General features: G+C 53.2%; 1 protein-coding gene and 1 long non-coding RNA gene across 7 annotated transcripts in view; one reads left to right on the forward strand and one right to left on the reverse strand.

Moving 5' to 3' along the window:
* Nucleotides 1-18,453: 18,453 nt before the first annotated feature.
* On the reverse strand, nt 18,454-20,494 carry LOC135321987 (uncharacterized). 2 transcript variants are annotated; one of them, XR_010382149.1, is made up of 2 exons: nt 19,689-20,494; nt 18,454-19,563 (listed from the first exon to the last, which is right to left on the reverse strand). It is a non-coding gene; the product is annotated as an uncharacterized LOC135321987 (long non-coding RNA). The 2 variants fall into 2 exon arrangements; XR_010382151.1 differs by having other exon boundaries at nt 19,677-20,494.
* Nucleotides 20,495-20,908: 414 nt separating this feature from the next.
* LRRC8D (leucine rich repeat containing 8 VRAC subunit D) overlaps nt 20,909-23,385 on the forward strand; it is a 92,405-nt gene continuing 89,928 nt past the window's right edge. The window contains exon 1 of one of the 5 annotated variants that reach the window (XM_064488681.1): nt 20,909-20,998. The gene's annotated coding sequence lies outside the window, so the exon portion shown is untranslated. Of the gene's footprint in view, nt 20,999-21,335; nt 21,422-21,713; nt 21,854-23,385 lie in introns of those variants that run through there. The other 4 variants (XM_064488684.1, XM_031457551.2, XM_064488683.1 and 1 more) reach the window with 4 other exon arrangements.

Here is a 23,385-nt window from a genome sequence, read left to right on the forward strand (position 1 = left end):
TCTCTGTCAAATAGCTGGAGAAGGACTTGAAATATGCAGATCATTTTTCCAACGCCCAAGGAACTCAGGGAACAAGAGCTGCATTTTTATTCTGTGTCAAAAACAATGCTTTGTGGTCCCAAAGCCTCCATCCCTGACTGTTACAGTGTCTAAGGCCACAGTCACAGAGAGTCCTGCGCTGGCCTTTGAGGACACAGAACAACAGGTGGCAAGTGCTCCCCTACCCCAGAGTGGGTTGCTAGCCCACTGGCAAAGGAGGAGCTAAGAACTGATTTGAGACCTCAGCTGACTACCCAGCCACAGCCTGCGAAAGACTGAGGGTCTGAGGGCGAGGCTGGGGGTCTGAGGGCGAGGCTGGGGGGTCTGAGGGCGAGGCTGGGGGTCTGAGAGAGAGGCTGGGGGGTCTGAGAGAGAGGCTGAGGGTCTGAGGGCAAGGCTGGGGGTCTGAGGGCAAGGCTGGGAAACAGAGGAGGAGGATTTGGTCAGTGGCTGGTGTGTGGTTCTCCCCAATCCTTCAATGCAGAAGAGGTGGCAGGCTTTCAGAGGGACTTTCTGATGCAGAGGAAATGTGTCCCTGGAGGTGGAGCTTGGACTGTACCCACTTCAGGCCTGAGAGTTCTAAAGGGCAGGCATCTGACTGAAGCTGCCTGGGGCCACCGTGCAGCGGGTGCGATCTGGGAAGTAAGATCAGCCCTGACCACAGGGCAAAGGTGCTTGTTTACCGTGAAACAGAAGTGCAGTATGTGAGGGTGTACTGTGAGTTGACCTGGAACCTCTTTAAAAAGAAACTTTGCCCCAAAGGGTCATTCCTTAAGGAATTCCAACAGAGAGAGCTCGCCTCCCAAGGACACAGGCTAACAGGGGCGTTTCGAGCAGCAAGCCCGTGAGGACATCACAGAATTCGGGAAGTGCAGGTGAGAGACCCAAGGAACTGGGTCTCCGAAGAACCTGAGAGCAGCCCACGTGAGGAAGAGCACCAACCACTGAGCAAGAGGAGAGGGAGCACCGGGTTTTGCTGGAGGTGAAATCACGGGGTGGGGCTTCCAACTGTGAGCCAACCAATGAAGGCAGGGATGTGAGGTGGGACGGCCCCCGGATGGCCTTCTGCAGCCTCACCAGCCCAGGTCTGCCCCCAGGAGCACCAGCATCAGCGCCTGAGAGAGCGGGGGGGGGGGGGGGGGGGGCGGGGGGCGGCTCCCACTTCCGGCCGTCCTGAGCAGATTCACATTTCTCAAGCTCCCCAGGTGGCTCTGTGCACATTAAAGTTTGAGCAGCTCCACTCTTGAGTCTGACCAACAATCCAGCTGTGGCCTAGAAGGCGCCCAGGACGGGGATCCTGTGCGTCTGGATAGTCCCTTCCTTTAGGTCTGCAGGCGGCTGCTGCCCTGGCCTCCTGGGAGACGAACATAGACGTGAGGTGGCATTACAGACGAGCCACTGGGCACGTGGCCAGCCACACACAGAGGGGACCAGGCTGCCGTGGTGGCATTAGAGAATCGGGTCCACAGTGTCCCTTTCTGGGTGGCTGTTTGGAGGGGAGCGTGTGGCTGAGGGGAATCGAAGCCATTTTGTGCCTGGACAGAGCGAGAGCATGACTGAAGGGGGTATGCCGAGACTGGGCCCCGCTAGCTCCCATGGTTCTGCTGCTTCGTGCCTGCTGCCCCTCCCTCCAGCAGCCGACTCCACAGGTCTTTGTTGGGTGTGAACCAGGGGCCAGGCAGACACTCCTAAATATCCCTTCCAGTTTCCTGAGCCTTTGCATAATGAACCTTCTCACAAGTTAATTTTTATCCCCAAAGCCACCCTCTGAGGTCAAGAGGGGAGACAGGATACATTTTCTTTACTTACAGCCCGTGAGGGTTTGCCCCAACTTGCACAGCTCAGAAATGCCTGAGTGGGGATTCAATCTGTGTTTTCTGACTTCGGTCTGTCTCTGCAGAAAGGACGGGCTCTTTAACGAAGGGGTGTCTTTCTCATTTCTTAGCCGTGAGAGTCTGGCGGACCCTGAATTCTTATAAAGTGTTTGACTTCCTAATTATATGAACAAGGGACTTTGAAATGCGGAACGAGGGCCCTTTCAGGGACAACCTCCTGTCCAACCCACTCATGGTTTGCTGCAGACACAGGACAAGCGCTGCGGAAAGCAGACGCGCCGCTTGCGCTGCTCACCCGGGGTGGTGCACAGAGAAGCCCTGCCGTCCTTTGTGCCAGGAGCGCGCCGGGGAGAGCCTCGCCATCGCCTTCCACTTCCTCACCCCACGGGGGGTCAGCTTACAGCTGCGTGGCTAGAAAACACCGCCGTCCGGTCACTGATTCGAAGATGAATGCACATCACGCTCAATCGATTGCGGGCAGGAGTCTTGCTTCTCAAAAGGAGAGCGTGGTGGGAGGAAGGAGCCCGCCGCTCAGCACACCCAGACCCTCCCGCCTGCCTCCCCACGGCCCGCCCTCCTCAAGGGGTCCCTCCGTGGTCAGGGAGGCTGGGCTGGGCAGGCCCCGGAGGGAGGTGCCGAGCCTCCTTTATCAGGGTTGTTTTGCAACCGGCTTCTCCCTTTCAGTCCCACAGCCTGAGAACAGGAGTTGTTTTCCAAAACCCAGGGAAAGGAGGCTGATGTGAAGTTGTCTCACTGATGTGGAAGGTGCCCCGGCCTTTGGCCCCTGAACAGTCAGCTCCCGGGGCATGTTCCTCGGTTGTTTATGCAGACCTCCTCGGCACGAGTGGTTGGGGAAGGCAGAGAACAAGCCTGTTTAAAGCATCATCACTGAGCCCGGAAGTGCCTGCTGGAGCCCCCAGCGTTTTCCCTCTGACCATGGGCTTATCGCCTTGCCCTGGAATTCCAGTTTTGTCTTTGTTTTTATTTTTTTGAAAAACACAATGCAGTGACCAGAGTCTGGACCAAGGACCTGGTGGTAAGGACTATCTGTTCTGCCACGAGTCCTAACATTTTCCTTTAAGTAAACAGAGTGTGCAGGCCTGTGCTGAGTGAGCTAGTGTCAGCTCTGGAAGCAGCGTGGTCCAGAAGGTCCAGACAAGTAAAACGGTTGGCCCAGGTCCCAGAGCTGGTAAATCTTGAAACAAAGATAAGAATGTAGGTCTCTGCATACAGATGGCCAATAGGCAAATGGGAAGATGCTCAATATCACTAATTACCAGTGACATGCGAATCAAACCTGCAATGAGGTATCACCTCCCACCGGTCAGAATGGCCATCATTAAAAAGTCCACAAACCATAAATGCTGGAGAGGGTGTGGAGAAAAGGGACCCTCCTACACTGTTGGTGGGAATGTAATTTGGTGCAGCAAATATGGAGGTTGCTTTAAAAACTAAAAATAGACTTACCCTATGACCCAGCAGTCCCACTCCTGGGCAGATATCTGGAGGAAACTAATTCAAAAAGACACATGCGCCCCAGTGTTCACAGCAGCGCTGCTTACAACAGCCAGGGTGTGGAAGCACCTTAGATGTCCACTGACCAACAAGTAGATAAAAAAGATGTGGAATACGTATATACAGTGGAATCCCACTTAGCCAGAAAAAGCAATAAATAATGCCATTTGCAGCCACATGGACAGACCTAAAGACCATCACACTAAGTGAAGTAAGTCAGACAGAGAAAGACAAAAATCATATGATATCACTTATATGTGGAATCTAAAAAAATGACACAAATGAACTTATTTACAAAACAGAAACATACTTAGAGACATAGAAAACAAACTACCAAAAGGGAAAGGGGAGGGGGAGGGACAAATTAGGAGTCTGGGATTAGCAAATACAAACTACTGTATATAAAATAGATGAACAACAAAATCCTGGGGTAGAGCACAGGGAACTACATTCTCTATCTTGTAATAACCTATAATGAAAAAGAATATATGTGTGTATAACTGAATCACTATTATGCTGTACACCAGAAGCTAACACAACATTGCAAATCAACTATACTTCAGTAAAAAAAAAATTAAGTATATACAATTCAAAAAAAAAAAACCCGCAGGTCTCGGACCTCTACCTGCAAGGTGCCCACCCCCTGCACAGCCTTACTGCTCCGGCGAAGAGCCACGTGCTGGAAGAGCCCTGAGCATCCGTGCCGTCTGCGTCTCTCATCGCACATTTGCAGGAACTAACTTAGCCGAGGTCACCCAATTAGCCAATAACAGAATTGGCGGAGAAACCGGACTCCTGATCACCGAATGTCCCAACTTAGTGATACTTCCATTCTTTCAAAAAGGAAACTTGTTAAGTAAAATGATCAATAAAAGATCTACCTGTGCGAAACACATTTCAGTCATTTTGGAAGCATGGAGAAACTCTGTCTTTGGTTCTGTCTTCAACTTCACAGAGATTCTGTTTTGAGAAGAAAATCATTCATCGGTCACTGGAATTATAGCTATAAAATTACAAAGTAACTTTCCTTTGGTGTCCGTGTGCAGCATCCTACTAGAGACGTATTTTTATGCAGGTTATCTTAGCTCTAAAGGACAGTTTCTGGCCAAACTAGGAAACACCAGCAGCCACAGTTCCACACCTGAACGCGCCGTTGTGGCCTCGAGCACCAGGGGGCGCACGTGAGAAGGCTGGCCGCGCGGACCCCGGGAGCCCCGAGCAGCCGCAGGCAGCCGCGCGGCGGGAACGCGGGGACGGCGGCGCGGGCGCTGCCGCGGCCAGACGTCGCCCGCCTCACGACGCGTTGGGGAGCTGTGCGCGCTGCGTTTAGTCTTCATTGTTTCCGTGTGGCGTTGGTCCAGAGCGGGACCGGTGTTTCACACGTCGGCCACTCGGCCCTCACAGCCCGGAAGGCAGGCGGCGGTAGCTCGCTTCACGGATGAAGAAGCCGAGCTGCGGTGAAAGTAAGCGAGATGCCCAGGGTCGCAGACGCAGCCGCGTTTTGCCGTCAGCCGCCCTGGCGCCCGCGTGCGCGCTGCGGCGGGAGCGCCCCCTGCGGCCGTTTGCCGTCCTGCCGTCTCGCCACGTGCCTCCCCCTCGCAGAGCTCCTCCCTCAGAGGTCGTTCGGCGACGCCTGTTACCCACAGCCCTGCTCCCGCTCCAGCCAGTCCGGGGTCCTTGCTGCCCCGCGCACACATCTTTTTGGACTCCCTGGTGACTTCGCTCAACCTCACCTGCTAGAAATACCCTCCCATTCGTTGTCCCCCTCTGGGATGACCACGCCGCCATGCCCCAGGGACAGCGCGGCCTCGCTGGGCGTCAGACCGTTCCTCTGCGACAGGCCCAGGAGGTGCCCAGTGCTGGTTCACAGTCTTTCTCAAACCCCCCGGGTGCTCGTTGGACTTGCAGAGGCCCCGCCCCTGCCTCAGACGTCACGGTCCCCGGGGTCTGAGATAACGTCCTTGCGTATCTAACCAGCAACCCCGGTGAGTCCGACGCAGGTAGTCCGTGAAGTGCACTTGCACGAAGCACCTCCTCCTGCATTCTCCTGGGTGAGTTCACTCCCTTGTGCATCATCGGAGGTGATGTGCCGTTTGTTGCTGCTACTTCAGGCATGTCCTCAGGTCGCCTCGTTGCTGTGCATTTGGCTTCTCACCAGTGTGAGCCCTGCTCCCCTCTTCCACACCGTCAGGTCCCATTCGATCAGCAGGTTCCCAGCGCACTGTCGGCGTGAAGCCCGGCTTCCCCGTGTCCCTCGGCTGCGGGCTCTCCTCCCCTGACGACCCAGGGACTCGGTTCCAGCTGCTCCTCGTGAGCAGCCTGCCCGGGTCGCGGCGCGGCGCTCCGGCCGCTCGTTGCCATGGCAGCCCGCGGCTCTCCCACGACGCACGCGTCACCCTGCGTTTCCTTGCCGACTCTGTCCCAGCCTCCTCTGCCGGGTGCTCGCTGCTGGGCATCCCTTTGTGAGGACAGGAGTTTGGTTTTCTTGTTCTTACTGTATCTCGGCACCAAGGGCAGAGCCTGGTACACCAGGCTCTTCATGATTATTTGTAAAATAAGTGAGTGAGAAACAGAGCATAACAACTGAGAAGAAAGAACCGCGGGAGAAGAAATTTCAGAAAACACCTCAATTCACAATAGGCTGGGAAGTGTGGCAACAATGACGTTTGGGGCCAAATGCGGCAGCCAGGGGGCGACCAAGGGTGAGCTGTAAACCCCTGGTTGCTTGGCCAGCTTCGTTCTCCCTGTGGACGCAAGTCAGCTCCGCTCAGCGCGTGTGTGGCGGGTGCCCGCGCCGCGACAGGCATCCTGCTAGACGCCGGGGAAGCAGAAACGTGTAAGCCGCGGCCCCCAACCTGAAGGTGGTGTTTGAAGTGAAACCGTCTCGTGATCTGTCTGGCAGTGTGTTTAACTGTTAGTAGGAAACAAGAAATGACACTGTTCCGCTCTCAGGAGAGTTCAGGTGGTTCTGAGTCTTACAATTGCCACGCAACGTGAGGGAAGACCTGAAAAGGCATGAGGCATAATGGGGAAAGACAGGCTTCGACGTCCACGCGCCCAGGTCGGAGAGCGCCGAGTGCACGTGGAAACAGGTCTGACGGCAGGGATCGCCCTCCCGGCCTGTGACAGCGACGGCTGCCGTGACCGAGCACAGTGCTGCGCTCCCTGCGAAGCTCTTTTCGCTCTTTTCATTCATCGAGTCATTCAATCTCCTTGGCAATCTAAGTGCTTTCTTTTCACATTTGGCGACTGGAAGAAACTGGCTCAGAGAGACTGCATAATTTGCCCAAAGGGACACCCGATGACAGATGGCACAGCCGGGACTTGAACCTCGGACTGGCTGATGAGTAAGTGCGATCATACAGGTACAGCCCGGTGTGGTTCCTGGCAGATAATAAGCCTTTGACAAAAGGCTTCTAATGTTCTCACTACATGCAAGAACTCCGGGCCTGTGGAATCGTCGCCGCTGGGCTGAGTTACTCTGTGGAGGGGTCAGCAGATGGGGAGGGGCCTGGGTCCCCGAGTCCGTGGCACAGACTGGAGGCAGGAAAGGAGCCCATCGGCCACTGGTGCTGATGCAAGTCCTCCTGCACTCCGCCTCCCAGACTCAGGAGCCATCGCCCCGGCCCCACCCCTGGGGACACAAAGCATCTTGGGGTTCCCAAGGCCTCCCAGGCCACCCAGCTGCGGTTCCAAGCTGGTACGTGCCTCCCGGACCACGCCCCTGCAAACGGCTGTCTCTGCTTCCAGCTCTGCCCCGCCTTCTGCAGGCATCTCCTCATTGCTCTCTGCAGGGATGGCAGGGCCTAGAGCCCAGCCCCGGGAGTCATCGCTGGACAACACTTTCGAGATCTCGGAGGTCAACCCCGCGTGTCCTACCGGTGGCCTGCCTGGAGTGGGGCCTAGGAGGGCAGAGCCTTGGGACAGGCTGGAGCTCTTCCCTCCCTCCAGTAGAATGTGTCATTCTTTGCCATCCCAACCCCACCCTCTTCCATCTCTGTCCCTCCGGGAGGCAGGGAGAAGCTGGGAAGATTCACGTGTCCATGAATCCAAACGAAGATCGGTACAGGCCAGAGAGGTCCTCAGTCCTGGGACCCTGGGGTGATGGAGGGCATCACTGCCGAGGGCAGGAGGCATGGTCAGAGGAAGGTGGCTCTCAGAAGGCCAGGGTCACACCACCTTGCTGCACTGGGTCCAGAAGCCGTCACACACAAGCCCTTGTGAATGCTCTCGGGCCACCAGATGCTCACTGGTGACTAATTTCCATCTTCTCGGCTCTCCTGGCCCTTCCTTTCACGGACAGGAAAACCTGGGGAGGGAGGTGTCAGAAGAGAATTTCCTGCCCCGGGACCCTCCTCACTTAGCTGTCAGCACCAGGACATCAGTGAGGGGCAGAGGATGGAACCCCTTCCTGCTACATCCACACCCAGTGCCTGTTTGTCTTCTCATTTCCGTGCGCACACGGCAGGCAAGGCCAGGCCTTAGCCACCCTTGGTGGGTCAGGACAGCAGTCCTCTTCCAAGGGCTGGTGCCTCCAAATGGGACATCTTTCAGATTCTCCTGTCCCAGCTCTCATGAAACCTGACCTCCTAGGCAGACATGAGTTAGGAACTTATTATCATTTGGTATTTTGTACATTAACAGGTGTTTGATAAAAGCAAAGCTGAGTAGAATTCGAGCGTGAGTCTATTCTTGGAACCAGTGCCCTGCCCCCAGAGCCCCTCTCTCCCAGCCCCCAGCCTCCCTGTCGTGCTGGGGTCCTGCATTCCCTGCAGAGATTTGAGTTTTGAGTCTGAAAGCCCTCCCCGGACCTCATCTCCAGTTCTTCCTAACAACCAAAGCTTTCATTGCCTCTAAGACTTGTTCTCAGGCTATTTTTAACTTGTCCTTTCTTTATAAAAAAAATTACACCAAGAGGAGCTTAATGAGCCCCATTTAGCTTTTTGTCGAGAAAGAAAATTTGCAGACATTAACCAGGAAGTGCTCCTGAGCGCCGTGGCTGGCTGGCGTGCCTCTTCAAACCAGCCTCTCTCCCCCTCAGCTCAGGCGTTGGGTTTTGGACAGCAGCCTCCGCACAGCATCACAAACACGCCACACAGGGCTCATGGTGAACTTGGAAGAAGGTGGAGATTTAGGTGAGAGGTTCAGGAAGAGAACTCGGGGCTGCAGAGGATGGGTGGGGGAAGGAGGGCAGAGTTCCCGTGGGATGGGAAGTCCTGACCTCTTCCAGCACCTCTGGCCGGCATGATTCTGTGCTTCCAGTCGGCCGCAGTATGAAGGAAATGACTGAGGTGGGAGATGGAGACAGACCTTTGTTCACCATGTAAAACTAACACACACACACAAACCCCGACAACAACAACAACTAACACACATACACACACACCACCACCAACAACAACTAAAGCAAAAAAAACTAACAAAAAAGAGCTCACGTGTTCTTGCCGAGAACAAGACACTGTGGCAATACACCTCTCAGCCGTCCACCCACCCAAACCCAAGAGTCCTGCTGGGTCAGAGCAGATTCCAGGGAGAGGTTCTCCGCCGTCCTGCCGGGCAAGAGATCCAACTCACAGGTTACAGTGCTGCCCACTTCAGGGTCACTTCCTCTCTGGATTTTCCAGCTGCAGGATCACAGAGGCCTTTCCGGGTGTGAAAGCACAGCCCAGGCTCCTGGTGCCCGCACCGAGCCTCTCCATCCTTCCAAAGCCTGCAGCTGCCCTTCCCAGTCACGGCACTGACGCTCTTCACTGGGGCTCAGCCGTGGCTTTGCCTGGAGGGCTCACAGCGAATGCTCCCCGGGCAGAAGTGTCTGCATGCAGTTAGAGGAACGTAAACTGAGTCTGTCGCTGTTGCTGGTCTACTGAACACCCAGGGCGAAGAGAGGGAGCCACCTGGACATCAGCAAAGGAAGAACTTCCTCCTTGGATAAATAGCCCACTCTCTCTGAACTGTGTTAGTGTCACAAGGCACTAGTCTTTAGAATCCACGTTATTTCAAGCATTCCATGATATCTCAGAAGATAAAACGGCTCACTCAGAGCTGGATAAAGTGCTGTCGGACCATCTTAGCTAAATGAAAAGATTTTTAGGATGCTGAGAAATAAAGGAGAACTCTAGATAACAGGACTCATTTTTAAATTTATTACTGCAAAAAAATTTTTGTGGTCAAAATGAATATGAAGTATCTACTCAAGATGTATACAACATAGGTTAATTAATCATAGCAGACAAGATGAGAAGAGTAGTTCTTTGGAGTTGCCACTCAAGTCTAGTGCTCATAGTGAAGAAGGCAAAGAATCTCATGTTTACAGACTCTTGATGAGGAATTTAAAAATCTGAACAGCCCCATCAAAAAAGCAATTAGCTGAGGGCTTTACTTCCAGGCTTGTGAGTGAGGCAAAAGAATAAAGCCATGGTTTTCACTTTTTGCACAGCATAAAAAGAGACTGTGTATTTGTTCTTATTCAAGGACTTGTTGAATTTCAGTGTGGAAGAGGTCTTGTCCCTTGTCCCACGGCTACAGGATAGAGTGGAGAGGACTCAGTCCATCTCTGTGTCTGTGTTCACACTGCTCCCTCCGCCCACGGGACTCTCCCTGCCCTCTCTACCTGCTGAACTCTTATCCATTATTGGGGTCCAGCAAAATGACCACCTCTTCTGTGAAGCCTCCCTTGCTTCATAGAACACCAGGCAGAATACATTTTTCTATTTGCATTTCTGTCTCTCCCCACAAGATTGTGCGCTCTCCAGGGACTGAGAGTATGTTTTATTGATATGGGGTTTCAGCTCCCAGCACAATGCTTGACTCACAGCTAACAAGTTCTCAATAAATGTTATTACTTATAGTGTATAAAAATAAATTCCTGTTCAATGCATGCATGTCTGGCAATGCCAAGGGGAACAAATAATAGAAAGGATTGATGGTAGGCATTAATTCACAAATTAATAACCATTGGCTCATCACTGTTCAAGACAGGGCTCGGAGAGATGGAAGAAACAAAAGACAGAGTCCAGATCCTGGTTGGGAGAGTCAGAGAAACACGAGTGACACAGCAGGGGAAACACACAACAACCTACGGTCACATCCTGCAGTCAACAGTCCAGGGCAGAGGGCGGCGGGGGGCGGTCAGAGCTTGTACATTATGTTCTGTTCCCCCGCCCAAGAGAGTTACACTAAACCAGTGTTCAAATGTCCACTAGCTGTTAGAATCCTTTTTCCGGGTTACTCCTGATTACACTTGGCACTCACACCTCGTTAAACTTGGCTTATTTTCTGAACCGTCCAGCCCCCTTCTCATCTCCCCAGGCCCCACCCCATTTCTTGCTTTTGCCCTTGAAATCTCTGCAACTCCAGCCCCGACTCTCCTCACCAGCTCCTCGCCCGAGGCCCCTCCCCTCCGTCCTGGCTGTCCTGACACCCAGCAGGCGCCCTCCCTGGCAGGACTTCAGGACCTCACTCAGGAGCCAGGGCAGACCTGGCGGGGGTGGGGGTGGCCCAGGGGCTGGCATTCACCCTTCCCTCAGCACCAGAGGGTTTTCTATGAGGATCAGAGTGGTTATGGAAGATCCTTGAAGGGGGAGCTGCCTTAATGACCACACCCTCTGGCTCCACACAAAGGAATGTTCTGCCTCTAACCCAGGGTTTGCAGGCATGGGGTCTGGGCTGTCGGTCCTCGCCCTGCAGTTACTCACCTTTCCTGTGTCCTTTTCTAGCCAATGATTCTGCTTGCTTAACGCCAGTGTAGGCCTCCTGCTGCCCAGCTCTGTGTCCCTGGCTTCTTAGCCTAATTTGTCCCTGGAAACTTCTGAACGTCCCCTTGCCTCCCTGGTGCAGCCCAGGACTACAGCCGTCACGAGAATGTCACCATAGGTTTTAACCAGGCCCCTGGCACCACCCTGGAGAACTATGTCTCCCTTGGGCCCCTCCCCACCATATACCCAGGTGATCTGAAAAGCGGGAAACTTCATGAGAAAGGCATGATGGAGTCCAGTGTAGAAGGGGAACAAGGAAGGTCAGCAGGCGGCGAGAACACCAAGGAGCAGGTCTGAAGAGAGCCAGCTCTCCGTGAGACGGGGGCCTTGGAATCAGCTTTCTGACAGTTTGATCCTGGGACTGGGCCATACTTCTGGGTGGCCGCTGCTGATGCTGCTGTCCAGATTAAGGACATCAAGTGTGCAAAACAGCCACCAAGGCAGCAGCTAGAGGTCAAGAAATCACAGACAGCATCCAACTTGGAGCAAACCAAGTTGGTCACTTAAGTTCTACATCTCTGAGGAGGAAGCTGTGGATTCTGAAGCTTGCAACCCCACGTGTCCTGAATGGCTGGACGTTTAGGAGTTCTGTTTGATTAGTGCACCAACCATTTGGTATTAGGGTCAGATCGTATGGTCATTCTGCTGTGTGCACTAGCAGAATGTTACCAGGTTCTAGATCTCCTGTTGCCCGAAATCCAGAGCCAGCGATCTCTAATTTGAGCACATCTCTGGGACTAAGCTGACACCAAGGGAAATGATAGGTCCAAGTGAAGTGGCTCTAATTCGAAGAGTGGTAGGAAGGCTGTGGACAACAGGCATGCGGTCAGAGCCGCGGGAAGGGAGCCCGCTGCGTGGAGTCAGGGAAGCAGACTGCCTGAGGAGGCTGCACCAGCGCTGTCTCTGGCTGCCTTCTGACAAACAGCTCCGCACTCCCAGAGGCCACGGCAGCAGAGGGTGATCTCTTGCTCATGTGATGTGAGCACGTTATGTAAACAGGAGCCCTCCTACGAGTCTGCATGGCAGTGCCCAAGGATCAGCCGTCATGCGGGCTGTAACCCTGCTCCACGTTGTCTTCATTCCCAGATCCAGGCTGAAGGAGCAGCTCTAATCTGGCATGCTGACATTCTCCAGGAAGAGGGAACCGGGAGATGGTGAGAACCTGCATGGCTCTTACGGCTCCTCCTCGGGAGTGGTACATGTCGCTGTCACTCAGATTTCACTGGCAAAGCAAGGCATGCGGCCAAGCCGGAGTCACTGGTTGGGGAAGTATAAATCTCTCACAGAGGAGAACAGTGGACATTGGAAACTAAATCCCAGCTGCCACAAAGTTGGACCTTGAACATCAGAGCCAGGGGTTTGGAGCCAACTCACAGGAAATCACCGTACGTTTCTGAGACGAGCAGAGGCACGAGGAAGCTGTGTCCCACGGGCAGACACAGGTGTAAATACAGATGCGGGGAGGGGAGCAGAGAGTGCTGTGCGGGGGCCACAGCTGGAGGCCAGACATTGATTCAAGAGTGAGTCAACGGGGGACAGGGTGCAGCTCAGTGGTAGAGTGTGTGCTTAGCTTGCAGGAGGTTCTGAGTTCAATCCCCAGTCCCTCCATTAAATAAACATATGGATAAACCTAATTAACACCCCCCCACCCCCCAAAAAAAGAATGAATCAATGGATTTGGGTAGAGGAAATGGAGAGAAATATTTGGGTAGAATAGTTATTTTAAAGGCAAAATAGACAGGACCATTTACCTGGATAGATACGGGGGCTGAAGGGGTGTGCATCAAATGTGACTCCAAGATTTCTCCTCACCAGCTGGGCTGGGAGGCACTGACACGAGCTGGTGGTCGAGAGCGTTCTAAAGACTTCTCAACAGCACAGCACACTGATTTTCAGGGGTGACGCGCAGCAGCTACGGTGCAGCTGCTATAAGGAGCATTGAGCTTGGCCTCAAACATCTGGGCTGGGTAGGCTCCTGGGTCCAGCATTTGTGAGCTGTGTGGCCACGGGCTGAATCCCTTCACTTCTCTGCGCCTCCGGTTTGCACTTGTGACAAGTGGGGCAGTGAGTGACTCGCACCCCAGGGAACTGCCGAAGGACTACCTTTCTAAGAAAATGACCTGTCACGAGCTCTGTGGTCCGAGCATCAGAGCCCTGGCTGCCAGCGCCTGGTAATGGTCATACACCATCTTGGATTGTTGGGGCTTAAGGCGTGCCACCACCTCATTTTTGAATTCTCTTCAGAGCTTTCCTTGTGGAAAACCTGGGCAGACAGCCAGGTAACATAAACCACGCATCACAGCCTCAAGCACCTGGAAGAGCCAGACAGGTAGTTTAAATGTGGGTCGGGCACAGGGAACACGAAGCACTTGTGGAGGAAAGGTTAGGAGGTGGTACAAAGGAGTGTTCCTCTGTTGCAGACAAAACAATATGCACAAAGTGATAAAGGCCACCCCTCCCCACGAAACCAGGGACAATCAGGCGTGGCCCCAGGCTTGAGGGCTGCTGAGCGAGAAGCAGCTGAAGGGAGCAGTGCGGTTTGGCCCCAGTGCAACTTTGCTGTGCAGGAGTTACTCCAGCGACAGTGTTGGAAATCTGGATTTTTCTGTGACATTTCCTGATTATTAAATATTGGCAACTAATTAAAAATAATTTTTTTAAGAAAACATGCTGCAGGTAAAATATATTTGCAGGCTGGAGGTTTACAGGTTGTCACACAGAGAGAAGGGAGACAAACCCAGTTACTCACAAAACTCTCACTGCACGAGAAAGAAAGAAAAGAGCGAAGATTTTAAGAGATGACGCAAACGTCGATGAGGAAGGTGGCGAGAGGAACTATCAGTGCCCTGGAGATAAACTCCGGGGAATCTCAGGAATGGGAGGGCCCTGGGCACCTAGTCTCTGGTATCCAGATTTAGACTCGTGGCCATAGCTCCCACGTGGCTCAGATGCCCCACTGGGCTGAGCAATGGCTCTGACTTGGAGAGTGCCCGGGAACATGATCGTGGACTGTTGCCTCCTCTTATCCGCACGCACTACCAGGGAGCAACTCGCCCCAGGAGAAAGGGGACTTTCAGTTCCATGACTACCTCTCCATCTCAGCTTTATTTTCAAGTCATCTCCCGGCCACGCTGTTCTGAAGAGTCGTCAGATGAAGTTTAGACAATGGTCAGACATCATAATCTCTCAAACCCAGAAATGCTGGCATCTCACCGGGGAGTAAGGAAACCCCACGAGCTGGCTTCTCTCCTCCTGGGCTCGCCTTCCTCCCTGCAGCCCCAGCCCTGCTCAGACTCATCCTGACAGCTCAGGTGTCTGGCTGTACTCGTCTGCTCTTCCCAGAGACACAGAGCTCGGAGGAGACACCCCAGCAGAGGGAGTTCTGAGCGGATTTTTAAACAGTCAGCTCACTATTTGAAAAGGGCCTTCATTCTTCCTTCCTCTTTTCAAACGACCATACAAATCAGTTTGCTTTGGGAGCTGGTTCTGTTTTCTTTTGTTTCAAAGTATTGCCCAGTTCCTCTTCCCAGTGCGTTTTCTCAGGATTTTTGTGTCATTTCAACTTTTGGTGGCCAAAACTGTAATTAAGATCCCACTTGCTATTCTGTGTCACATTTGTGGTCTTTTATGTCACTTAGACCTTACCTTGTAGCCAGACTAGAATCCATGGCAACTTTGCTACGGAATGTGGCAGTTTTAAAGTCAGTAATGTGTCACGAGGAAGCGAATGTTTAACCTTCTCTAACTTGTTCTCGTCACTGCTGTGTTACGGTGCTTAAATGTTCTCCTCGGTAAGAATGTAATTGAGGACTTTGGAATTATTATTTGGCATTTTCCCTGCTAACTCAGGTCAGCTCGTTTTCCTTTTCCTGTTGGCTAGGGGACTAACAAAAGGGTAGCATTTTCCGCTAAGTTTCTTCTTTTGCCGCACAAACTACTAGGTGTTGTTTTAGCAAAAGGTCTGAATTTGGAGATTCTGAATATGAATGCCTTTTCTCAGTTAACAAACACCTAGAGAACAGAATTACATGAAAAAAATCTCTTCCTAGGAAAGACTTCCCTGCATTTATATTGATTTGAAATCTGCAATAAACTCATTCGTTCTTTAAAACACAGCTACCGAGTGCCTGCTGTGTGCCTACCACTATTCTGAATGCCTGTGAACACAGCAGTGGGCAGGACAGATACACTTTCCCGTCTCCAAAGGGCTTGTGTTCTAGCACAGAGAGAGATACTGCACAAAATGTATGTAACCAGTAGGTGGTCAGTGCTCAGAGGAAAACAACAAAGCCAGGGAAGAGGAAGGGGAGCAGGCAGGGGGTTCCACTCTTAGACGCGGTTATGCGTCGGGGACGCAGGTCGGGGGAGAGCCGTGCAAGCCACTGCGAGCACCTGGGCTTTACTCTGAGTGAAGTGAGGCGCTGTCGCAGGGCCCGGGCGAAAGAGTGAGGTGACTAGACTTAACGTGTTAAAAGGGTTACCTGGGCTGCTGCTGAGAGTAGACTGCAGGGAGGGATGGGACAGCGGAGTGGAATGGAAGCACGCAGACTGGTGCAGTGGCTGGTGAGTGCGTCCAGGAGAGAGAACGGCGGATGGAGCCAAGGTGCCGCATGGGAGGTGTGTATTTAGTAAGAAGAGCCAACAGGATTTCCTACAGTTTTGACACAGGTTGTGAGAGAAAGAAGAGCCAAGGGTGATTCCAAGGCTTTTAGCCCAAGCGAGTGGGAAGATGGGCTTGCGATTTGCTGAGAGTGGGAAACCTGTGTGTGTTGCACAGGTTTTGGAGGGAAACCGGAGTTTGGTTTTGAACTTAATTTTGAGGTATCTATTAGGGGTCTGGTGGGAAAAACAAATAAGCAGTTAGAAACGCAAATTAGCGCTCAGGAGGGGGAACCATGCTGGAGCTGTAAAGGTGCAGTTGTTGGTGTGGAGAGGGAATTCAAAGCTCTGTGATGGGATGAGCTCCTTGGAGGGAAGGCAGGAGAAGACAGCTTACCAAAGAGCAGGGACCGGTGAGCAGTGCTGCTGAGAGGTCAATTAAGGACCAAGAACTGCTTTAACAAAACGGAAGCTGTCAGTGTCCCAGGTAGCATCAATTTCAGTGATGCAATGGGATTAAGATCGTGATTAGATTGAGTTGAAGAGAAAATGGAAAGAACTAAATTGGAGACAATGAGTATAAACAATTCTTTTGAAATGTTTAGATGAAAAGGAGAGGGAAGTGGAGTGCCTCCTCCCACCTTCCTCTTCTTTTTCTGTTTCTCTAGATGGGTTGAACCCATTTCACTTCTTGGACCTGTTTAAACCTCAGCCTTGGAGGCAGGAAGCACATGGTCTCCCTTCTTCATAGCTGAGGAAACCTAAATGCTGGGGACCGGCTAGAAATGAGCAGGTGGAGGGAGGAGAGCAGGGTGGAGAGGATGGAACCAGGCAGGGAGTGTGGGGTAACTCTCCACAAGTCCTGACGTAACGTAAGGTCCAAAGGGGAAGGGAAATTGCCAGACTGCTGTACTTAGAAACAATATGGCGAAACTGAAACGAGAAAAACTAAGGGGGCATGTCTTAATCAACCACAATGAGAAGAAATAAATGGACCTATGCCTTCTCAGATGGAGTCAGGGAGAGGTCAGATCAGGCTTGTCTGTCTGGTAAGCCAGTGCTTCTTAATCGGTAGCCCTGGACTAAGCAGTCCCTTCACTGGGGAATTTTTTTTTTAAAGCATAAACACCAAATTCAACCACTCGAGAGTCCGCACCACATTCTCTGCCTTCCTGCCTGCTGCTCTTAGGGACGGACTTAGCCATGTTCTTGTCAGAAGCCAGCCCCTTCCCTTTTGCACCAGATCTCATCTAGTCTCAAATGAGAGCTCTGACAGTTGACTCCGGCGTCCTACGACTTCCCCCTCTCCACAGGACGAGGACACTACTGCTTTACCACGTGCCTGGGCTGAGCCCCGACTAGGATGTATATGAGCTCCCAGGTGTTACAATATTACGTTAGCTGTTGCATTTATAATCACAAGAGACTAAGAAATCTGGTCGCACTTACAATATACGGACACACTTGGAATGGGTAACGTTTACTGAGCAAAACCTTTGTTCTAGGCACTTGGTTAAGCCTTTTCATATGTGATTGAATCCTTGGCCTCACAGTAACTGCAGAGATGTGCGATTACGCCCCTTCCAGAACCCAAGAGAGGTGAGAGAAAGAGAGAAGCTCAAATGATTTGAAATCCTGCAGCTCTCCACTCTCCAGCATTACTGCAACTTTCCAAGCCGAATATATTCCACGTGCACTTGTGTGTGGTTAAGCAGGTACACCCAGATTCAGCTCTGTCGCCCTAGGGATGTTCTTCACTCGATGGGGAGGAGTTCATCATGATATTATTCATGAGCTACCCCAGTGTACCTGGGGTCAATTAATAAAGCTTGATTTCTGTACAACTTTTCAAAAACATGTTCACAGATGACTGAAATTCATAGTTTACCACACGTTGGACACACGACTAGGTGACAAACAACGGAACAATGCAAATCACCCCTCCAAGGAGCTCAGATTCTCCTCTAGTTGGAAAGTCAATTGTTCACTCATTCAGTGAGTATTACCGAGTGCCTTAGGGCATTCCAAGTGCTATAATTTAGGTAAACACAAATCAGCGTAGAACTGTAATACTTGGTAGAAAGAGAGGCACGGATAAAGGCCTTTATCTTCCGTGGTTCTGTTCGATGGCACGTTGAGTGTTCGGACCTCTGGAGCCGAGCTGCCAGGCTTAAAGCCCAGCCCTGCACCTCGAGGCTGTGTGGTCTCGCACAGCTTAGACAACCTCTCCAGGCCCGCGTTTCCGCTCCCCAGCACAAGACTGGTGATGGTATTGACGTCACCGGGCGGCTGTGAGGGCTGAGCGCGGACACGTGTGCAGCACTTCGCGCAGCGCCTGGCCTACCACAAGCACCGCGTTAGCTGTTGGCACTATTACTGTGACTCAGCGTCAGCGTGTGCTGGAACAGTTGCTGACGGCTTGTGACCATCACTCAGCAGAGGACAGTAAGTGCTCTGCGAGTCTTTTGACCAGAACTTCCTTGCAGCCTTATCACGTTTCCCCCACCTCATCCCTGTAGTCAAGTCCCGAGTGGCCCCGAGTGCCTCTTCTGTCACATTTCTGCATTTTGAATCCAACGCCACATCAGTTATCGTCCTCTGCTGCCTCCTCTCTGTTTGTTCTCCTGGGGAGCAGGGGAGGCTGACTTTTTTTTGCATCTTAGATCCTCAGAGTGAGCTTCACTATCTGTCTTTGATACAGCTCTTCCCAGTTTTATCTTTAAAATGCTTTATTACTTTTCTTATTATCAAAATAAAAGGTGCTCAACATAAAAACAATTCAAACGGACAGAAGTTTGTAACAGAAAGCACACGGCCCCAGTAACCCCACGTCCAGAGACAACCACTGGTCATCGCTTTGTGATGTATCTTTCCAGAGTTCCTCTAAACATACTTTTCGGACAGAATATACAAATAAAAATGGGACCACACTATTCATATTGTCCTGCGACTTGCTTTTTTCACTTACAGAGTTTGGACATTCTTCCATGTCAGTACAAATAGATCTCTTATTTTTATAAAATAAGTTAAATTTGTTTAATCAGCTCCCTACTGGGATTTTGTTATTAGGCTTTTACACCATTATGTTTCCTCTATAACAATGTGGCAATGAGCATACTTGAACATATATTTTTATACATTTATGTAAATATCTCTGAAATATATACTTTTTGCACACATATACCCAAAGTATAAAGTCCTAGATGTGTAACTGTCAAAAAAACCACACACATTAATTTTATCCCAATTTGCCAAATTGTCCTCTAAAGGGATTTACCCAATTTGCACTCACATTTATAGTGTATGAGAATGTGTACCAGTTTCTCCACATTTGACTGTTTTTTGAGTATTACTTTCTTTCTTTTCTCAATTTATCCCAATCGTAAAATCACATTTCTCTCAAGTCTAGAATAGCAGCTTTAAACACAAGGGAAGATCAAAACGCGGAACAAAATGTTTTTACAAACAGCAAAACATTTCAAATTAATTACAGGGTAGGGAGGTGTTTTCAATCAGAGTGTCACCCCACTAGATACTAACAATTTTAAAACAGCTCTCACCGCCCAGATCGGCAAACTCGGCACGCGATCAGATCACTTGCCACACAGCTGCTGCCTACACGCCTCCTTCTTGGCTGGGCGTGGGGAGCAGGAGAGGCTGCTGCCAGGAGGGACAGGGCCCAGAAAGTGAGAAAGCAAGAGGTCGGAGGGGCTCAAGGCCTAGTGTCGTCTAGTCAGTCGTCTAGGACGGTCCTCGGAGTGAGCTCTGGCCCTCTGTTCGCGCTCCTCCTCCTCAGGGCGGCTCTTCTTTGTTTCCGGGGCCTGATGAAAAAGCGCCCACAGCTAAGGGTCAGTTCTGCCCCCTCCTCTCTGAAGCCTTTCCTGAAGCCCTGGATAACCGCCCTCTTCACTGCCTCACGGGTCTGAGCACACACCTCTCTGAGTACCTGTAACGTTATGCGCAGCGTGCTTGTGGGAAACCAGATGCTGACTGAACATTCACTGACATGGAGAGATCTTGGTAGAAGAGAGATGAGGTTTCCCATTGTTCACAGAAATGGGTGGATTCCGAGTAAAGGCGATGTTGAAGTTCTGGGCTGGAACCAGCTGTCTTGATATAAACCAACAATGCCAAACGCCTCTCCCTCCTGACGTCACTTCTTGACCTCTACTTCTCGCCACCCACGAAGAAGACTGCAATACTCTTTGATCTTAAAGCAAAAACGAGAGGGAAAACCATCAGGTTGGAAAACACCGTTCAGTGGAGGACCTCCTTTCACCTGCCTGCTTCTGATGCAAGACATTTTTGGCAAAAAGTGAGAGGGAAAAAGGGTAGACTCAGATTAACACAAGAATCGACTCTCTAGTGTATCTTTACTAGCGGAGACAGAACCAACGAGGCTGGGAAGCTACTCGCGTCGAGAAAGTTGTCTGTGCCCCAAGTCCCAGGTAAGTACGTCCTCCTTGGGGTTGGAAGCCGCTGAAATGACTTTTACAAAAATTTCCCCACCATTTCACTGCATCCCCCTCCACGCCCGGTCTTACTGCCAGAGTTCTAATCGCTAGGACAGCCCCGGGAAGGGAGAAGGTGCCCGAGGTGGCCCCGCGCCCTGCCCGGGGGCAGTGTGGCAGGTGAGCGTCCGTTGGGGCGACCGCGACCTTCGGCGGCCGCCCCTCCCCGCCGCGCGCCCCTGCGCGCCGCCCCGCAGCCTCCCGCCGCCCAAGCCCGGCCCTGGGCCCCCGGACTGGCGGACCCGCCACCCCCTCCCACCCCCGGACCCCCGCGCGGGCCAGCCCGCCCGCTCGCCGGGCGGCGGAAGCGCGCGGACCCTCGGCAGGCGCGGGACAGCGGCCGGGAGAGAGCGCGCCGTCACATGGAGGCCCGGGCCCGCGCCATTGGCTGCGGCCGAGCCAGTCGCGGAGCCCGCCGGCTGCGGTTGGTCCCGGGGCTGCGGCGCCTGCACGGGCCCGGAGTCCATGTTACGCTTTGTCTAATTCCCCCCGTTACAGAGTCATGTGCTGCTGCTCCCGCCGCCGCCGCTGCCGCCGCCCGTGGTGCCCCGGCTCCTCCGCCGCGCTTCGAGGTGGCAGCCGCGGGCGGGGCCGCGGGAGCAGGGTCCAGGGCGCCGCGCGCCTCCGCCGCCCCGGCGCGTCCCGGAGCAGCCGCCGCCCGCCGCGGGTGATGCCGCCGCCTCTCGCCTCCGCCTAAGCCGGGGCCCGGCGGCCGAGCTGCCCGGGCTGCACCCGCGCCCCCCAGGTGGGTGCGCGCCTGTCCGGGCCGGGGGCCGCGGGCTGCGCGCGGGGGGGTGGGGGGCGCCGGAGCCCTGCTCCGCGGCGCCTCGGCCCGAGCTGAGGCCGCGGCCGGGACCTCACGGCCGTGGGGGCGGGGGCCTGGGGGCGTGGGCGGCGAGCGGGGCCGGGCCGGACGCCTGCCTCCGCCCGCCCGGGCCCGAGGGCCGTTCCGCTTTCGGCAGTGTGAGCGGCGGGCGCCGCGGCCGCCGGCTGGGCCCTGCGGGAGGACGGTGCCTGCGCCCGCCTCCCGCCGGCTCCCCCCCGCGCGCTCGCTTCTCTCGCCTCCTTCCGCCTCATCGGAAGGGCGGGGAGACCCGGTTGCGGCTCCGCTGGCTCTTCGCGGAGGTGGGTGCTGGGCGTCTGGCCTCGCTGGCCCGCTGCCCGGAAGGTGAGCCCTCCAACTTCTCCAGAAACGCCTCCCCTTCGCCTCCTTCCCGCGCCGGGTGGGCTGGGCGGGGCGGCGAGGGCCCGTCCCGCCCCCGGCGCGAGGGGGAGGGAGCCGGGGCCCGCAGGTGCACCCAGCCCGCCGCGGGCCGTCTCCGGGTTGGGTACCGGTATAATCCGCTTCTAGCTTGTTTGGAAGCGTGGGCCCTTGGGAGCCGGACTTCGGCTCGCATCTCGTGCAGGGGCTTGGAGCGGAGGAGGGTTGGGGGTGGCTGCTCAGAGAATCAAACCCTCCGTTTACCGGAGGGTGGATGGGGCCTTCCTCTTTACGCCCCCTTTATTTGGGGTATCCCTTCCGGATGCAGAGATGAGGCTTTTTGGTTTCTTAAAAAGCCAGCCGCAGTAAAGAAGAGCTGCCACAGGTCGAGGAAGAGAGGTAGGTCCCTGCTAGGGAGGGAGCGGTGGGGTGCGCGGTCTCTCTGGGACGTGCAGTTGGGGGCGCATGTGGCAGAAGGTGGGGAGGCCGGGTTTCGGGAAAGAAGTGCAAAGGTGAGAGGGTGGGAGCACTTCGGAGGCAGGCAGAAGGGCAGGGCGTGGGCACCGGGGAGCCCTAGCGACCGCGGGCCCAGCTTGCGCCCCTGGGGCTCCTCAGACGTGGCTCCTGCGGATTTCCTCCCTTCCTCCTCCTCGACTTTGGGAAGTACTTCTTGTTGGGCAGAGAAAGCTCCGAGGACATATGCTGAAGGAGATTCGGGAGTAAAGACGGAGAGCTGACTTCTGACAACTCTCCGTAGCAGCTTTGATGATGCAGTTCCGTCCAGGCGGCGTTTACCGAGCACCTATTACGTGTTCCGTGCGGGACCTTGGAAGAGCCTGGACAGGCCGGGAGTTCCCGTCTGCAGTAGTGCTGAGGGCTCCTGGTGTCATAAACAGCCAAGGGCGCTTCCAAGTGCCAAGAATGGCAGTGATTCAGCCCCTCCCCGCCGAAGCCTCTGGGACCTCTGCATGGGGCAGGCCTCTGGAGAGAACCTGCATCATAGCCAGTGAAAGGGGTCTTCAGGCAGCGTTTATTTTTACAGTCCGTTAGTACTGACCAGACACGTCCCACCAGCTCCGGGAGGGTGAGAATTGTCTCTCCTCCTGTCTCCTATGTCGGTTGACTAAAGCCCTGTTAAAATGTAAGAGCAAGACAGGGAAACTCCAGCAGTGAAAAGAAGGACCCGGCCAAGCTGGAGTGTTCGGCCCCCATAGGCTAGGAAGGGAACCTCCCATAAAATGATTAGGTAACCCACGCAGCTGGGGGGAAAATCAAAAACCTTGAATTGGCAGGGTTTATGTATATGCTTGGACCTTTTATCTTAGATTTGTCTGGTTTATATTGAGGGCGTATGCGCGAGTGCTTTGTTGATTAAAACTTAACACTTCAGAAGATTGGAGAGGAAACTGTCCTTAAGTGACCCAGTTTCCCAGTCTCTTCCATTCCCATGCTGAGTGATGTATGATGCAACGGTTCAAGTATTGAGCCATATTTGTATCTTTTTCTTTCTGCCAAAGTTTACAGAATTTTAAAAACTTGGTCAAAACTTGGCCTTTTAAAAAATTATACTGTGCAGAGCTTTTTTGATTAATTTAAAAATTTTAGTGTGATTTTTATATCCCAATAGCTAAATTATTTTGGCAGCTATTTTAGAAATTAGACTTGGTTTAATCTCAGATTGAAGGTGAATTGGCTATGAAAAAGTCAAAATTTCGTCAAACCTGTGTGCTCGTGATCACATACGTTCTTGAAGTGGCAGTTGCTGAAGGATTTCGTGTATTTTTCATGTATCGTTGGAGCTGATGTTGATGTTCTGAGGAACACTAGTCATTATTTACCGAGTGCCAGCAGTAAGCCGAGAGCAAGAGTGGGCACTGAGGTGCCTTACCAAAGGGCAGGTAAGCCAGGGCCACGCGAGACCACCACCAGAA

The sequence above is a fragment of the Camelus dromedarius genome, chromosome 9, assembly GCF_036321535.1.
Source record: "Camelus dromedarius isolate mCamDro1 chromosome 9, mCamDro1.pat, whole genome shotgun sequence".
Classification (NCBI taxonomy): Eukaryota; Metazoa; Chordata; class Mammalia; order Artiodactyla; family Camelidae; genus Camelus; species Camelus dromedarius.